Below are 18,615 nucleotides of genomic sequence, written 5' to 3'. Positions count from 1 at the left end.
AATGTTTGGTATACTCAGTGTACACCAAGGGCATAGTGATTGACAGCTGGAAGGACTCAAGTTTCTTCTAGTATATACAGGGGCTTTGYCGTTAAGAGAACTAAGTATTTTTGTTTCACATTCAGTGTATACAGGCCACAGTCTTTGAAAGTGTACTGTTGAATGAATAGCCAATAGTAGAGTGTAGATATTMAATAATTCAAATATCAGGCCCGAAGGAGGGACAGTCTGTCACTCTAGAATTCACCACATTAGCCTATATAATGTGGTGACAGATACAGGCTACATACTGTAAATGCTTCTCAGTGTAGGTGATGAGCTGCTAACTGGCTAACACCTGCTGTGAGCTCTCTATTTAAGATGCCGTTACATTTTACACATGAACTTGTTGACGCTGTGGATCAGCTGAGTGAGGTGAGATTATTCTCTCTCCTGGGAGGCAGCTCATCATACACACGGTCACAGACACACACTGATAATACTCTGCACGTCAAGCTTTCATGACAGACATATTAGCACTCCTCTGACCAACATACATCCCAACACAAAGCACCAATTCAAATGACAGTGTAGGCAAAGAGAGGGCGACACTCCTTGTTGTGAAAGGCTGCTATGTATCAGTGGTGGTCGGTGCCGTTTAAGATGAGGGAGGACAATTATMATTTTTTTGTGAGCATGGCCTTATTTCYACAGTTTATTGCATTTTTTTACAGCATATTGGATGACTGTCATTCATATTCCAATCACCCAGCTCAATGTAATATCGATAGATTTATGCTACTACATGATACAACATTTTTCCCTATACCCATCATGAGGTTGCTACAACCTAGCTCATGAATGGAAGTTTACAATGTAGGTGCACAGGTTGAGAGAAATTTGAGTAATCAAGGTGACAGACAGTGACACATTCAATACTGCCTTGCACACTCTTGCCTGCACCTAGCTGATCTAGGGTGTAATCATTAGTCCAAACCAGAGTTTCTACTGGACTAATTCAAGTATGTTTATCCCATTCCGTTCCGTTTTTTTCAGTTTAAGAAATTTTTTCAACAGAATCGGCGGAATGAATAAACCACTGATCACACGCAAATACAGTTCACTTTCATAGCAGCCACATACAAACAGCATGATCACGTTGATCATTGTAGTTATAATTCCTTCTCGCATTTATGCTCTCTCCTCCTCTCACCTTTTCCCTTTGCTTGTGGACTTCAGCGCACAACACATCAGTTGTCTGTGACAGTGACCAGGCGAAAAAAACTTTCCAAGCCAAACCTTCATATCATAACCGCTACACACAGCCTACATCGTTGTCACCATATTAGCTAACGTCAAAGTCAACATARCTACTAGAACTAACGCATAAGTAAACCCGCTACAATCATGCAGTACAGTCAGCAAGCAGTTTAGCAGTTACACTGGCGGGCCCCGATGGCAATAAATTAGTMAAATGAAAAGCTTACCTTGACTTGGAAGAGTTCCAGTGTTGGATAGCCATCACCAGCTAGCTAACATAGCATCCCTTTCTGTTTGAGCCTGGGTGTTTGAGCAGGCTAAACTAGCTAGCTGATTTCGCTAGCTAAGTCAAAATGAAAGTGGAAAAAAATACAAAAACTATAGCTAGCTCTCTCCATCTTGCTTCTCCTTAATTTTTTAAGAAATTAATTTGTTCAAAATTGTTCAACTATTGTCTTTCTCTCTCTTGAGTCAAATCCTCACCACATTTTATGCACTGCAGTGCTAGCTATCTGTAGCTTATGCTTTCAGTATGAGATTCATTCTCTGATCCTTTGATTGTGTGTACAACATGTAAGCTCATGCTGCAAGAGCACTGATAGGTTGGAGGATGTCCTCCGGAAGATGTCATAATTACTGTGTAAGTCTATGGAAGGGGATGAGAACCATGAGCCTCCTAGGTTTTGTATTCAATCAATCAATCAATTTTATTTTTATATAGCCCTTCGTACATCAGCTAATATCTCGAAGTGCTGTACAGACACCCAGCCTAAAACCCCAAACAGCTAGTAATGCAGGTGTAGAAGCACGAAGGCAATGAAGGCAATGTACTCAGAGGACAGAAAATAGCTGTCCTCCGGCTAAACCATGCTGCTACCCTACAGAGTGATGTTGAGGCTACTGTAGACCTTCATTGCAAAATAGTGTTTTAATCAATTATTGGTGAGGTGAATATACTTAGTATAAAAATAAGCACTTTTTTTAATGTTTCACTATTTTTATTTTTATGAAATTCACTGAGGAGGATGATCCTCCTCTGAGGAGCCTCCACTGCTATTAATTTGGTTAGCTTAGCTGGCTGTTGCTTGAGGATCACCCTAGTAGTCAAACCACCACCCAGCAACCCCCCAATCTAATCAAGCATCGGATACACAGTGTGACTGCTACATTGACTAAAAATACCCAAGCTACCTATGCATGGATCGCATCAGTATCAACAAAAAAGTAACGGGCTGAGTGGTTCTACCTTGAATTTGCACGAATGAATAGTGTAAAACGGTGTGTGTATTCAGGATGCCAAGGGAAGCCAGGTTTCCTCTAATTTTATTTTTATTTTTGTGTCTTTCATCTTTATGTGTTTCATAAATTTTCTTCAATTGACAAGAGGCTGAATGTATCTCACTGGAGAAAGCATCCAAGCGAACGAAACATCGCCCAACTATGCTGTCTGGTCAAGAAGCGCATGAAATTGTTGCCACCTGTAGCATTGAATGCAAGGGAAGCCAGCGAGCATTTGGCCTCCCTTGATACATTTTTATAAAATAATAGCCAATCAGCGTTGAGCTAAACTGAGTGAGCTCAGCTGTGAAGGCCCTGCACCACCAAAAAAAAGTGTCAAGGGAAGCCAGTTTGGATTTGGCTTCACATCAATCGCATTACATTGATTACAAGCCAAACGTCATTGACAGAAAACTTGAATTGTTGCATCTCGTTGTGTTGTTGTCCTCCAGTGGCCCTTTCCTTAATTATCCATTGATGGAGATAGGGATATGGATTTGTGGTTTTACTTAATTCTCCGTACTTGCCAATGATTATAATGGCAATTCTGATCGAACAATAAATTCATATATTGTGCCCATGGCCTGAGAGGATGGAAGTTCAACAGATGTAGTAACATTAGGCTAACGTTAACTAGCTGGAATGGCGCGTCGTTGCCCATGAAAGGAAGTTAGGCTAGAGAGAAAACGTCTTAGCCAGGTAGCCTAGGACAACAAAAACGAAATGCATGTACTGTATGATAGAGTCAKAGACCATTTAGACAACATGAAAGAGGAGGATGGCATTGGCGTTTCTACTGACAAGCACGCACATACAGTTGAAGTCGGAAGTTTACATACACTTAGGTTGGAGTCATTAAAACTCGTTTTTCAACCACTCCGCAAATTTCTTGTTAACAAACTATAGTTTTGGTAAGTCGGTTAGGACATCTACTTTGTGCATGACACAAGTAATTTTTCCAACAATTGTTTACAGACATATTATTTCAGTTATTTCACTTGTATCACAATTCCAGTGGGTCAGAAGTTTACATACACTAAGGTAACTGTGCCTTTAAACAGCTTGGAAAATTCCAGAAAATAATGTAATGGCTTTAGAAGCTTCTAATGGGCTAATTGACATAATTTGAGTCAATTGGAGGTGTACCTGTGGATGTATTTCAAGACCTACCCTTAAACGCAGTGCCTCTTTGCTTGACATCATGGGAAAATCAAAAGAAATCATCCAAGACCTCCACAAGTTTGGTTCATCCTTGGGAGCAATTGCGAAACACCTGAAGGTACCACGTTCATCTGTACAAACAATAGTACGCAAGTATAAACACCATGGCACCACGCAGCCATCATACCTCTCAGGAAGTCTCCTAGAAATGAACGTAATTTGGTGTGAAAAGTGTAAATCAATCCCAGAACAACAGCAAAGGACCTTGTGAAGATGCTGGAGGAAACAGGTACAAAAGTATCTATATCCACAGTAAAATGAGTTTATATCGACCGAACCTGAAAGGCCGCTCAGCAAAGAAAAAGCCATTGCTTCAAAACCGCCATAAAGAAGCCTGTCTACAGTTTGCAACTGCACATGGGGAAAATATCATATATTTTTGGAGAAATGGCTCTGGTCTGATGAAACAAAATAGAACTGTTTGGCCATAATGACATCATTATGTTTGGAGGAAAAAGGGGGAGGCTTGCAAGCGAAGAACACCTTCCAACCGTGAAGCACGGGGGTGGCAGCATCATGTTGTGGGGGTGCTTTGCTGCAGGAGGGACTGGTGCACTTCACAAAATAGATGGCATGATGAGGGAGGAAAATTATGTGGATATATTGAAGCAACATCTCAAGACATCAGTCAGGATGTTAAAGCTTGGTCGCAAATGGGTCTTCCAAATGGACAATGACCCCAAGCATACTTCCAAAGTTGTGGCAAAATGGCTTAAGGACAACAAAGTCAAGTTATTGGAGTGGACAATCAAAGCCCTGACCTCAAACCTGTAGAAAATGTGCGGGCAGAACTGAAAAAGCATGTGCGAGCAAGGAGGCCTACAAACCTGACTCAGTTACACAGCTCTGTCAGGAGGAATGGGCCAAAATTCACCCAACTTATTGTGGGAAGCTTGTGGAAGGCTACTGAAATGTTTGACCCAAGTTAAACAATTTAAAGGCAATGCTACCAAATACTAATTGAGTGTATGTAAACTTCTGACCCACTGGGAATGTGATGAAAGATATAAAAGCTGAAATAAATCATTCTCTCTCTACATTATTCTGACATTTCACATTCTTAAAATAAAGTGGTGATCCTAACTGACCTAAGACAGGGAATTTTTACTAGGATTAAATGTCAGGAATTGTGAACTTCCGACTTCAACTGTACATACACACATAAATCAGTACGATCGACAGCCACATATTTAGCTTACGTTGATTGGACTAAATCGTTTTTGGTATCTTTTAGTTGTCACTGTATAATAATAAGTATGTCCCTATCTCTCTATGTCCCCTATCCTCCAGGCCGGCTCGGTCCTCCCTCCTGCTCCGTGGCTCGACGACTCATTGGAGCCTCACAGACAGGGCTCGCGGCAGCCGAGCGGAATGAAGGAAAACTCGCCTCCCTGCGGACCTGGCATCCTTTCCTCCCTCCTCTCTACATTCTCCTCTTCTGTCTCTGCTTGCTAAAGCCAATTTCTACACTCTAAATTCCAAGCATCTGCCTCTAACCCTAGGAGCTCTTTGCCCCTTTCTCCTCCCTCCTGAATCCTCCTCCCCTCCTCCCCTCCTCCTCTCCTGCTGATGACTTTCGTCAACCTATTTTGAAAAGAAGGTCGACGACATCCGATCCTCGTTTGCTAAGTCAAACGACGCTGGTTCTGCTCACACTACCCTACCCTGTGCTTTGACCTCTTTCCCCCTCTCTCCCAGATGAAATCTCGCGTCTTGTGACGGCCGGCCGCCCAACAACCTGCCCGCTTGACCCTATCCCTCCCTCTTCTCCAGACCATTTCCGGAGACTTCTCCCTTACCTCACCTCCGTCATCAACTCATCCTTGACGCTGGCTACGTCCCTTCGTCTTCAAGAGAGCGAGAGTTGCACCCCTTCTGAAAAAACTACACTCGATCCTCCGATGTCAACAACTACAGACCAGTATCCCTTCTTTCTTTTCTTCCAAAACTCTTGAACGTGCCGTCCTTGGCCAGCTCTCCTGCTATCTCTCTCAGAATGACCTTCTTGATCCAAATCAGTCAGGTTTCAAGATAGTCATTCAACTGAGACTGCTCTTCTCTGTGTCACGGAGGCGCTCCGCACTGCTAAAGCTAACTCTCTCTCCTCTGCTCTCATCCTTCTAGACCTATCGGCTGCCTTTGATACTGTGAACCATCAGATCTCCTCTCCACCTCTCCGAGCTGGGCATCTCCGCGCGGCCCACGCTTGGATTGCGTCCTACCTGACAGGTCGCTCCTACCAGGTGGCGTGGCGAGAATCTGTCTCCGCACCACGTGCTCTCACCACTGGTGCTCCCCAGGGCTCTGTTCTAGGCCCTCTCCTATTCTCGCTATACACCAAGTCACTTGGCTCTTGTCATATCTCACATGGTCTCTCCTATCATTGCTATGCAGACGACACACAATTAATCTTCTCCCTTTCCCCCCTTCTGATAACCAGGTGGTGAATCGCATCTCTGCATGTCTGGCAGACATATCAGTGTGGATGACGGATCACCACCTCAAGCTGAACCTCGGCAAGACGGAGCTGCTCTTCCTCCGGGGAAGGACTGCCCGTTCATGATCTCGGCATCAAGGTTGACAACTCCATTTGTGTCTCTCCTCCCAGAGTGCTAAGAACTTGGCGTGAATCCTGGACAACCCACTGTCGTTCTCAACTAACATCAAGGCGGTGACGTTCCTGTAGGTTCATGCTCTAAACATTCAGAGTACGACCCTGCCTCACGCAGGAAGCGGCGCAGGTCCTAATCCAGGCACTTGTCATCTCCCGTCTGGATTACTGCAACTCGCTGTTGGCTGGGCTCCTGCCTGTGCCTTAAACCCTACAAACTCATCCAGAACGCGCAGCCCGTCTGGTGTTCAACTTTCCCAAGTTCTCTCACGTCACCCCGCTCCTCTCCGCTCTCTCCACTGGCTTCCAGTTGAAGCTCGCATCCGCTACAAGACCATGGTGCTTGCCTACGGAGCTTGTGAGGGGACGAAACCCCTCCGTACTTCAGGCTCTGATCAGGCCCTACACCAAACAAGGGCAACTGCGTTCATCCACCTCTGGCTGCTCGCCTCCTACCTCTGAGGAAGTACAGTTCCCCGCTCAGCCCAGTCAAAACTGTTCGCTGCTCTGGCACCCCAATGGTGGAACAAACTCCTCACGACGCCAGGTCAGCGGAGTCAATCCCCCACCTTCCGGAGAACACTGAAACCCCACCTCTTTAAGGAATACCTAGGATAGGATAAGTAATCCTTCTAACTCCCCCCCCCTTAAAAGAGTTAGATGCACTATTGTAAAGTGGTTGTTCCACTGGATATCTAAGGTGAATGCACCAATTTGTAAGTCGCTCTGGATAAGAAGCGTCTGCTAAATGATTAATTGAATAAGCATAGGTGATTAGGTCATGTTGAAATGGTGCTGGAATAGTGGAGGCATCGCCTGTTTTCTTTGCGACTTGTGGTAACTCTCCGTGGTTCTAAATCAAGAGTTGTTTTGTAGTCCGAAAATGTCAGAAACATATTAACTTGCCTGACCATGCTTTAGGTCATGTAACTGTTTGTTACATGCAATATGTTTTGTGGATTTCACTGGACAGATGTTGCTCTCCGGTTTTGTGATGAAACAAAGGTGAGGTTTAATTTATTCTGCCACTGTGTCTTCTTATTGTCTCGGCCTTAGGCCTATATATCAAGGTGTCAAGGCATACGAACTAACAGGTTATAGAGCAAAAAATGCAATTATCAAAAGACATAGGATGTAATGTGCCTTTTTCTGGCTTGGCTTCCCCGGTGATTTTGCCCACGCACCGCTACTGGTGCCAACAGACAATGGCGCATTAGAAACGAGATGGCAACAAAACCTCTAGATCAGTCCAGCCTGATTGTCAATCTCTAGTGGTTGGTCATCTTTTGCCACCATACCATTGCAACAGCGTAATAACTGAGTAATAGCCTATATGGGGCATGGGAATAAAAACGATATATTCTTAGTTAAACCTACTGAGACATWGCACTGTTGTTTTGGAGCATGTTTTCAGTTGTTCAAGGCTGCCTCTGGAGAAAAGGGAACACAGAGTCAAAAACTATGACCTCTTAAGTTCTCGGGGGCAAACAAGATAAGTTATGTAGTTTACAAGACATCAAAACTGAGGTTAACGTGATGACATGTCAAATGACAGTAAGTACACATGTAGATATGGAGTCCATGTGTATTGTTTGGACTGGAGTCGCAYGCTTCACATTGTGAGAGGCAGCATGCAGGCGGGATGGGGTTACAGGTGGAATTTCCCCTGGCTCCCCTTTCTCTTTGACGTCACGTCGGCCGCTTGGCTGTAGCGCTGCCTAGTGATCGAACTGATATATCAAAGGACGTGAAACTCAGTTGACAGAGCCTCAGTTGTTGAAACCAACTCACAGTGAAATAAGGAACTTTACAGAGCAAGATCCCTACTGTCTTTCAACAAAAATAGGGGGCCACCATGAAATATCTTTAGGGCTGGCACAATTACCGTATCACCGACGATTATGGATGAAGACCATCATGAAAATAAAATAACCGCCATAACTGTTTTCTGTGTGGGACGAACATCTGACTGAAGACGGACATTTGTATGGTTGAGTGAGTTTCTTCAGCACCTTAATTTCAATAAAAACCTTGAACCCACCTGTCTCTGACGTTTCCTAAATACGAGTATTTTACATTCTAGTAATACTTTCTGAGAAATATCATAAAATACATAATTTCATCCTCAAAGAGCCATTATGGTCAAAATGACCTCATGCATATTTAACAGTAGAATAGCCAGGCCTTGTGGAATACCACAAGGCCTAATAAATACATTTAACTACAAAAAAAGCCTGGACTCATTGGACCCCCTTTGGTGCCAATGTCATTTGGTTGTGTTTATGAAGGTGTTAGGTAACATTAGAATACCAAATGTAAATACTTGAAAGAACATGATACAATTTTCACAAGTTTATGTTACTGTAGGCTATACAGTGCCTTGCAAAAGTATTCATCCCCCTTGGCGTTTTTCCTATTTTGTTGCATTACAACCTGTAATTTAAATGTATTTTGGGGGGATTTCATGAAATGAACATTCACAAAATAGTCCAAATTGGTGAAGTGAAATTTAAAAAATAACTTGTTTAAAAAAAATCTAAAAAAGAAAAACGGAAAAGTGGTGCATGCATATGTATTCACCCCCTTTGCTATGCAGCCCCTAAATTAGATCTGGTGCAACCAATTACCTTCAGAAGTCACATAATTAGTTAAATAAGGTCCACCTGTGTGCAATCTAAGTGTCACATGATCTCAGTATATAAACACCTGTTCTGAAAGGCCCCAGAGTTTACAACACCACAAAGCAAGCGGCACCATGAAGACCAAGGAGCTCCTCAAACAGGTCAGGGACAAAGTTGTGGAGAAGTACAGATCAGGGTTGGGTTATAAACAAGTATCAGAAACTTTGAACATCCCACGGAGCACCATTAATAAAAAATTGAAAGAATATGGCACCACAACAAACCTGCCAAGAGAGGGGCGCCCACCAAAACTCMCGGACCAGGCAAGGAGGGCATTAATCAGAGAGACCAAAGATAACCCTGAAGAAGCTGCAAAGAAGAAGCTCCACAGTGGCGATTGGAGTATCTGTCCATAGGACCACTTTAAGCCATACACTCCGCAGAGCTGGGCTTTACGGAAGAGTGGCCAGAAAAAAAGCCACTGCTTTCCAAGTATAAAATCTATTTTATTTAGCTGTTATCCCTTGTCTGAACAGTCACCACAAATCTTTGTCACTTTCACTTGATTGCAACACTTCCCCCAGACAAGTCGCTTGCAGCTGAAGCAGGTGTCCAGGTTCTGTTTCCGAGTGAATCTGMYCACCTTGCAGCTTCTCCTCCCCGGGAGCTGTGTGCAATTTGGCTCGCGCAATGGCTCCCGTGGAATCTTTGCTGCTGCCTTGGCCCTCATATGTCTCTCACGTAGCCCGTGTGCCAGACTCATGATGATGAAGTCTCTGTGATCCTAAAAATGGTTAAAACTCCAGTTTTGTTTGTGATATTAAGATTCTAACTACAACAGTGTGTTATATAGACGTATTTAGACTTTTAAAAAAGTAATTAAACATTTCAGTTTCTTTTGAGACATTATTATGCTCTCTGCCTTTCTAGTGTTAATATATACAATCACAAATAAATCCATTAATATTTCATTCAGGAAGGTCATAAAAAACATGATACAAGTTAATTAATTTCAAGAGAACAGAATAGCATGTTTTCAGTTGTATTTATCTGTGCTTGGTAGACATGTCTATGGCTGCGCCATGCCAATCTATGGCTGCGCCATGCCAATCTATGGCTGCGCCATGGCAATCTATGGCTGCGCCATGCCAATTAAATCAACTTGTTCGTTTAGTTCATCCCAGGCCCTGCCACAGTCAACACACATATTTTACAGTAAGAATATAATTGAATATCCCAAATGGCTATCGTTGATTGTCACCGGTAGCCTACTCACATGAGGAACGCATGGATCCACGGTTATTCTAGGAAAAAGTAATATTTTAAAACCGAGGCATCCTCGCAATTTGTACAGTTGTTTGGCAAAAATAGSTTCATTAGAAACTCTTTCTGATAGGGTATAGCAATCAAAACATCTGCATGGACTTCTGTAGGATGATATGGAAGAAGTGCTATTTGGTAAGCTCCTTTCTTCTTTGTCAATGCAAGCTGTCAATGCACGCTGCACAGGTCATCAGTCATATCATTCTCTATTCGACGATTGATAATATCGTCACCCATCAGACTATAGTCAATTTAATCTTGTCTTTAGGCTATATATATTATTATTGTTATTATTATTATTATTATATGTGAAATTAGTTTCAATATCATTTAGGTGTAGTTTGGCAACTGTTGTCTTACAGTCACAAATCATCTTATTTGAGTATTTACAGTCTATGCGTTTCTGGATCAATCAATACATTTTCTGACTGATTACAATTTGCATTTGGTGTCCCGAGGTTTCTTATTACCTATTTTAACATAAATGCATTCATTTAGCAATTTATTATTTATTATGGAATATTTATACAATTGAAATATCAACGGTCAGAATGACCGTCATGGCCATTCTAGTAGTTATGGCATTCCGGTGCTCTGAGTGTTAATGTGGAATTGCCTATAGTCAGAGACACAAACATTGCTACCTTGTGGTTACCTAAGAGGTGTCAAATGACACTAATTTCCCTCAGAGAGACTGATCACTAGACTAGATTGGAAAGAACACTCCAAACCAGGCATCTCAGAGACATTACAGGGACTTCAAATGTAATGCTTTTTCAGAGGATGTGATAGAGCATATGTTTCCCACATGTGTGCCATGATCAGCCTTTAAAAGCACTTCATTATTACAAATGTGAATGTCACAGGGCGGTAGTCAATGTGACAGGAAGCCTTAAGAGTTTTTGGGAACRGGAATGATGGTAGTCAGATTGAAACATGTGGGGATTACAGACTTGGACAAGGAGAGGTTGAAAATGTCAGTGAAGATGCCTGGCAGCTGGTCTGCACATGCCCTGAGGACATGCCCTGGAAATCGTCTGGCCCTGCGGCCTTACGAGTATTGACCCATTTAAAAACATTACTCACGTCAGCCTTGGAGAGAGAGATCACCCAGTCCTCCGGATCTACAGGGGCCCTAATGCAGGGCTCTGTGTTGTTTTTGTCAAAGCGTGCATAAAAGGCATTGAGTTTGTCTGGTAGAGAGGCATTGTTGGACAGATCACGGCTTCCWTTATAGTCCATAATGTACTGTAGCCCCTGCTACATGCACTGAGTGTCAGAGCCAGTATAATAGGATTTCATCTWGTTACGATATTGTTGTTTGCCTGTTTGATGGCTTTGTGGAGGTTGTAGCAGGACTTCATGTACGTCTTCTTGTCCTCAGCAATAGCCTCAGTGTTGGCTGTGATAGCCCTGTAAGTGGTAGCTCTGTCCTTTAGCTTAGCACACACCACTGTGTTAATACAGGGCTTTTGATTGGGGAAGCAGCGAACCTTCACCGTGGGGATGATGTCGGAGATGCATTTCCTGATGAAGCTGGTTGCGGAGGTGGTTAGCTCGTCAATGCTATCGGCAGAGTCCTGGAACATATTCCAGTCAGCACTAGCAAAGCAGTCCAGCAGCATAGCCTCTGATACGGTAGACCATTTTTCTATGCAGTTTGTCACGGGTACTTCCTGTATGAGATTCTGTTTGTAAACAGGAAGCATGAGTATGGCATCATACTCATGCTCCGGCGCCTCCAAAATGGCGCCGGAGGAGATGGCCGCTGTTTTACGGTCTCCTAACCAATTGTGCTATTATGTGTTTTTTTTGGCGATATTTGTAAATTATTTTGTACATAATGTTTCTGCAACCGTATCTTACRGAAGAAAAGAGCTTCTGGATATCAGGACAGCGATCACTCACCTCGGATTAGACAAAGATTTCTTCAACAACAAGCAGGACTCACAYGATATTCTCCAAACACCCCACAGGGCAGACATCCCAATTATTCGCAAAAGGAAGCGACGCRGAGGACGAAGAGCCGGATGCCTCAWCCGGACCCGCAGAAGGCAACTAGGAAAGCTGCCGTTACCGTCAATATTACTCGCCAACGTGCAATCATTGTAATATAAACTAGACGAGGTACGATCACGAATATCCTACCAACGGGACATCAAAAACTGTAATATCCTATGCTTCACGGAATCGTGGCTGCATGACGACATGGATATTCAGCTAGCGGGATACACGCTGCACCGGCAGGATAGAACAGCACACTCCGGTAAGACGAGGGGGGGGGCGGTCTGTGCATATTTGTAAACAACAGCTGGTGCATGAAATCTAAGGAAGTCTCTAGATTTTGCTCGCCTGAAGTAGAGTATATTGTGATAAATTGCAGGCCACACTACTTGCCTAGAGAGTTCTCAGCTAAAGGGTAGAGCTGCCGCTTTCAAGGTGCGGGACTCTAACCCGGAAGCTTACAAGAAATCCCGCTATGCCCTGCAACGAACCATCAAACAGGCAAAGCGTCAATACAGRGCTAAGAWTGAATCATACTACACCGGCTGCGACGCTCGTCGGATGTGGCAGGGCTTGCAAACTATTACAGACTACAAAGAGCAGCCACGAGCTRCMCAGTGACACGAGCCTACCAGACGAGCTAAATCACTTCTATACTCGCTTCGAGGCAAGCAACACTAAGGCATGCATGAGAGCGTCAGCTGTTCCGGACGACTGTGTGATCACGCTCTCCGTAGCCGACGTGAGTAAGACCTTTAAACAGGACAACATACACAAGGCTGYGGGGCCAGACGGATTACAAGGACGTGTGCTCCCGGCATGTGCTGACCAACTGGCAGGTGTCTTCACTGACATTTTCAACATGTCCCTGATTGAGTCTGTAATACCAACATGCTTCAAGCAGACCACCATAGTCCCTGTGCCCAAGAACACAAAGGCAACCTGCCTAAATGACTACAGACCCGTAGCACTCACGTCCGTAGCCATGAAGTGCTTTGAAAGGCTGGTAATGGCTCACATCAACACCACTATCCCAGAAACCCTAGACCCACTCCAATTTGCATACCGCCCAAACAGATCCACATATGATGCAATCTCTATTGCACTCCACACTGCCCTTTCTCACCTGGACAAAAGGAACACCTATGTGAGAATGCTGTTCATTGACTACAGCTCAGCGTTCAACACCATAGTACCCTCAAAGCTCATCACCAAGCTAAGGAACCTGGGACTAAACACCTCCCTCTGCAACTGGATCCTGGACTTCGTGATGGGCCGCCCCCAGGTGGTAAGGGTAGGCAACAACACATCTGCCACGCTGATCCTCAACACTGTAGCTCCCCAGGGGTGCGTGCTCAGCCCCCTCCTGTACTCCCTGTTCACCCACGACTGCATTGCCAGGCACGACTCCAACACCATCATTAAGTTTGCTGACGACACAACCGATAACGACGAGACAGCCTATAGGGAGGAGGTCAGAGACCTGGCCGGGTGGTGCCAGAATAACAACCTATCCCTCAACRTAACCAAGACTAAGGAGATGAKTGTGGASTACAGGAAAAGGAGCACCRAGCACGTCCCCATTCTCATCGACKGGGCTGTAGTGGAGCAGGTTGAGAGCTTCAAATTCCTTGGTGTACACATCAACAACAAACTAGATTGTGGCTGATTTTCACATCACCTTAGACTCACCAGGATGCCCACTCTCCTGCTTTTTTTTCATCTGCGTTTCCTCTTGGGTAGCCGAAGATTTGGTCGGAGGTACACAAAGAGCCCAGGGCAGATCCAAGAGCTCATTAGGGCAGCTCTTGGCCAGTTAGAAAAGACTCAAGACTGAGGMCGGGACATTGATAGCAGCCCTCGATATTATGAAGCACAAATAAGAACAGCTCTCCCATTGTCTGGAGTCTTCGTCACCCAGTCACAATCCTCAGCTGCTCTGGCTGCTGTGCCCTGCTGATGATGACATCACGGTCACACGATAAGTACCAGGCATGTCACTAGCCCCAGATAGGCATAGGCTAGTGTTCCCAGTCAGTGTGCATAAACTGACTATTAACTGAAACCTGATGCCTGGCCTGTTCTCATCCTCCATAATGTTAATCCAGGCCCTGTCTCATGAAAGGGAGGTTACTACCTCAAAGTCCCTTTGTGAGGGAGAAAATCCCTCCAGCAACAAAGTTCAAAGGCGGAGAAGGCAGGGTCATTAATGGACATGACTGTCGAGACCAAGAGAGAGAGGGAAGGAGGGAAAGAGGGTGGGATGTGTGCAGTGAGGCAGGCACCATGGGATTTTTTAAAACTATGCATGGAGTCTGGGGCTTGAAACATATGCAAGAGACCACTACACTGCAGACGAGTATATTTAGAAGCTCTTGTTTGGGGATAATTGGTTTCAGAAGACTGAGATTTCCAATTATCTACTGGGCCTCTGGGATAGGCGGGCTGTGTTGTGTGGGAAGAGGTGGGGGTGGGTGGACAGTGGAGGAGGGGTGGGGGTCAGCGGGACCAGCTGATCTCTGTTGCTAACGGGCTGAGCTGAGCAGCGCAAACATCCCCTTAACCCTCCGAATAAGGAGAGCACAAGTATTCCCCTGTCTCGCCCCTACTTTTCTCTGGACAACAGTAGGCACGGAAGACCAATGAGATTTCTCAGCTCGCAAAGTCCCACAAGGCCAKCATCTTAAACCAAAAATGTAAACATCTGGCAAACGTTTATATTGACCACAGATGGGTTGAGGAGATCAGGTCATTTGAGAAAACACAGTTTAGTGTAGATCCAAGCCATCACATTTTTCTGGCAGTTGGGAGTAGTGATTTTACATGAAAATAATAATATCTTAACTGATGAACATGTTAGATGAACATGATGAGTAGACATGGTTCATACGAATGCCAAATAAAGAGCGGGGTCTTTCTCAACCGCTTGAACTAAATGGCAAACTTCATGATAGAGCAGCAGAACAATGGTAATGGTATCATATGCAATTTCTACAAATCAGAGGGAAATACAAGCACTGGTGCAATGATACAGAATATTCTCCAATAGTATTTTCTGAGTCTGAAGAGATATTGGGTATGCTTATTAATGTGACGTCTAATATCTGTGGAGGCTGCAACAGTAGGGTGCAGTTGAACTCCTCCTTACTTAACAGATAAAACATGAACAATCTATTGCTTTCAGGGCTGTATAATTGATCCCTCACACTCACATGAAGCACAAATGGCAACTGGAACCTAGAGACACTGCAGACAGGCTAGCTCTGTCAGCAGCACACAACAGCCTCTCACATTTACCACACAGCACCCCTGTCACATGGAAGGCATGGTACACTCTTAGAAAAAAACGTTTCCAAAATAGTTATTTGGCTGTCCCCATAGAAGAACCCTTTTTGGTTCCAGGGAGTACCCTTTTTTGGAAAGGTTGGACACTCTGTGGAAAGGGTTCTACATGGCACCCAAAAGGGTTCTACCTGGMACCAAAAAGGCTTCTTCAAAGGGTTCTTCTACAGGGACAGCCGAAGAACCCATTTAGGTTCTATATAGCACCTTTTTTTCTAAGGGTGTATCACACAATGACACGGCTTCTCAGTAGGAGGGTTAATAAAGCAGAGCAGTGGGTCATACATCTCTGTGATTTTTCATGTCAAATGTTCAGTAATGTGTGTCAGTGGCAGCACATTGTGTATAGAACTCTTTTGAATTTAAGAAATGAAAGTAGTCCATATTTGTTCTAGTCTACCAGGTGAATAGATGCAGTACAGCAAATAACTTGTATTTTATTTGTTGTGGATTTACAAGTGGAGTTACATAAATWAAAAATGCCGTATGTAGTCTATATAGAAATGAATGAAAGAAAAATATAAAATGCACTCAATCCCGCTCATAAATTTATTGAATGGGAGAGCATTCTACGATATGAAAAGGACTGCTTGGGCGGGGGTAACAGAACTATTTCATACACATTCCAGACTAATAGTCAAGACAACATAAAAAAAAATACAAACTAGAAGTACATCATTAGCAATTCGAATTGCAAAGACTCACCTTAAATCCTTATTTTATAGTGTCAGACATTTAAAATGACAATGTCTTCATCAAAATCGTCCAGTAGCATAATATCTTCAGTAGGCACTTATCAGCATCTTGTTATTATCCCAAAAAATAATCCCATTTGTGAGATGATGCTCGACATCATCAGTACAGTAAATATGCCAACTCTAGTTTCACTACGTTCGCGTGGCTGACGTACGGTTACACTGTTAATTTTCTTCTTTTTTTCTTACCGAAAACCGATGCGTGGGGAATTCCTAGCAGTCACATTTTCCCTAAGAAATGATTGGCCAGCATTAGGGATTCGGTTGGGGRAAAAAACAGGATGTTGTGAAAAATAATGTCATGTTGGTTACTCATATTGAGAAACTTACCGGGATAGGCTAGAATAAACTACGTATCGGAACTTTTAACTGAAATGAAAAGGATATCGACTATTCGTTTTTATTATCTTAATCATTATCTTTAGCAGATTGTTATAACACCAATTAAATTTACAATCACGAGCAAAAAAGCATTGAATATACAACTTCAAGGATGTGGCTCACATCGAAACCAAATGCACACTGTCCCGTGTGGAATAAACAGTACTGGCTACACTTTCAAACMCGCCCACTTAAGGGATCGCAGTTTTGGTACATTGCCTATTTTGGGAATTTACTTTATGTTATAAATATGACAGTGTGGATAGGCWTCTATGGGTTGTCCAGTTGAACAGTAAGATATATTTCAGACATCATCATATAGGCTGATAATACATCGGTCCTGCTTTGTTTCCCAATTGATTGGGAAATTACAGTCTTTGATTGGGAAACAATTACAAGTTCGCGCTACAAGAACGAGACAATATTAAAACAGTGCATTCCCATACCGGGAGTCGAACCCGGGCCGCCTGGGTGAAAACCAGGAATCCTAACCGCTAGACCATATGGGAACCGATGTAATTGYAGCACTCAACTATATCTGAAATCTATGGGGATACTTTTTTTATTGATTTCAAACGTGTCAGTTATAGTTAGCTGGCCCTCCTACACCGGCTCTCCTCCATTCCATTATTATTTTCTAGATTATTACAGATAGACTGTAATTGTTTTAAAGCCTGAATTTAACACATTTCTGCTATTCATGGGAATTCACCCCCACCTAGTGTCGACTTCGTGTAGTGCACTAGAAAAAAGTGTAACTGCTTTCCAACAATGTGTTTATTGCGTCCCTTTTTGTATGTGCTTGCCATTGAGCAAATAACCCTTCTTTTTTTTTTTTCATGCAGAAAGCCCCCCCCCCCCCCCCCCCCCCCCCTTAAATCATACTACTTACAAGTCAAATAAGAACTTCCAATTGTTTTTTCCCCCAGTTTGATTATTTTGGAAATTACATAGCTTTACCAAGTGGTTGAGAAGTTAAAAGGAATTTCATTACAGCAATGCCATATTAGAATGAAAATTCGAATAGTATTTTTACTCATGTCAACAATATTACATAAATTACTTTAGATATACACTGAGTGTACAAAACATAAAGAACACCTTCCCTCTTTGCCCTCAGAAAAGCCTGAATTCGTTTGGGTATGGACTCTACAAGGTGTCGAAAGTGTTCCACAAGGAGGAMTGATGACTCCAATGCTTCACATTGGTGGACCATTCTTGATACACTTGATACTTAACAGTTAAGCTGAAAAACCCCCAGCAGGGTTGCAGTTCTTGACACAATCCGGTGCACCTGGCACTTACTACCAGGCAATTAAATAGTTTGTGTTGCCCATTCACCCACATACACAATCCATATCTAAATTATCTCAAGGCTTAAAATCCTTCTTTAACCTGTCTCCTACCCTTCATCTACACTGATTGAAGTGGCATCAATAAGGGATCATAGCTTTCACCTGGACTCAACTGGTCAGTCTGTCATGGAAAGAGCAGGTGTTCATAATGTTTTGTACACTCAGTGTACGCTTCAATGGCTTTTACAGGATCCAAAGGTAAGCATTGTTAAATAAGGACAATGTCATATTTGAACAAATAATTGTCATTTTGTGTGTCATTACACAAATATTCAATTACATTGAAATGTATGCGTTTTCAGGTGGTGTATAGTGCAATWTCCCCTAAAACGGTTCTCTTAAATTTGAAGTGATCCAGGTTTTTCCACAATGTTTCAGACTACCTTTTTTTTTAAATAATATTTAACAAAGTGCAGTTTTTATTACTATTATATGCATTATTTTATAGGCGACCTTTAGTCTTTAAATGGATTATAATATAATAA

The 18,615-nt window shown here is 43.1% G+C and overlaps 1 protein-coding gene and 1 non-coding gene across 2 annotated transcripts in view; both read right to left on the bottom strand.

Moving 5' to 3' along the window:
• Nucleotides 1-16,881, bottom strand: part of LOC111967629 (ETS-related transcription factor Elf-4) — an 84,329-nt gene extending 67,448 nt beyond the window's left edge. Inside the window, exon 1 of the mRNA XM_023992810.2 lies at nt 16,345-16,881. The gene's annotated coding sequence lies outside the window, so the exon portion shown is untranslated. The remainder of the gene's footprint in view (nt 1-16,344) is intronic.
• A 331-nt stretch (nt 16,882-17,212) lies between these two features.
• trnae-uuc (transfer RNA glutamic acid (anticodon UUC)) lies at nt 17,213-17,284 on the bottom strand. Its single transcript has one exon. It is a non-coding gene; the product is annotated as a tRNA-Glu (tRNA).
• Nucleotides 17,285-18,615: the final 1,331 nt, after the last annotated feature.

The sequence above is a fragment of the Salvelinus sp. IW2-2015 genome, linkage group LG8, assembly GCF_002910315.2.
Source record: "Salvelinus sp. IW2-2015 linkage group LG8, ASM291031v2, whole genome shotgun sequence".
NCBI lineage: Eukaryota > Metazoa > Chordata > Actinopteri > Salmoniformes > Salmonidae > Salvelinus > Salvelinus sp. IW2-2015.
Note: the sequence above shows the minus strand (reverse complement) of the source record. Positions and strands in the feature narration are given on the sequence as shown.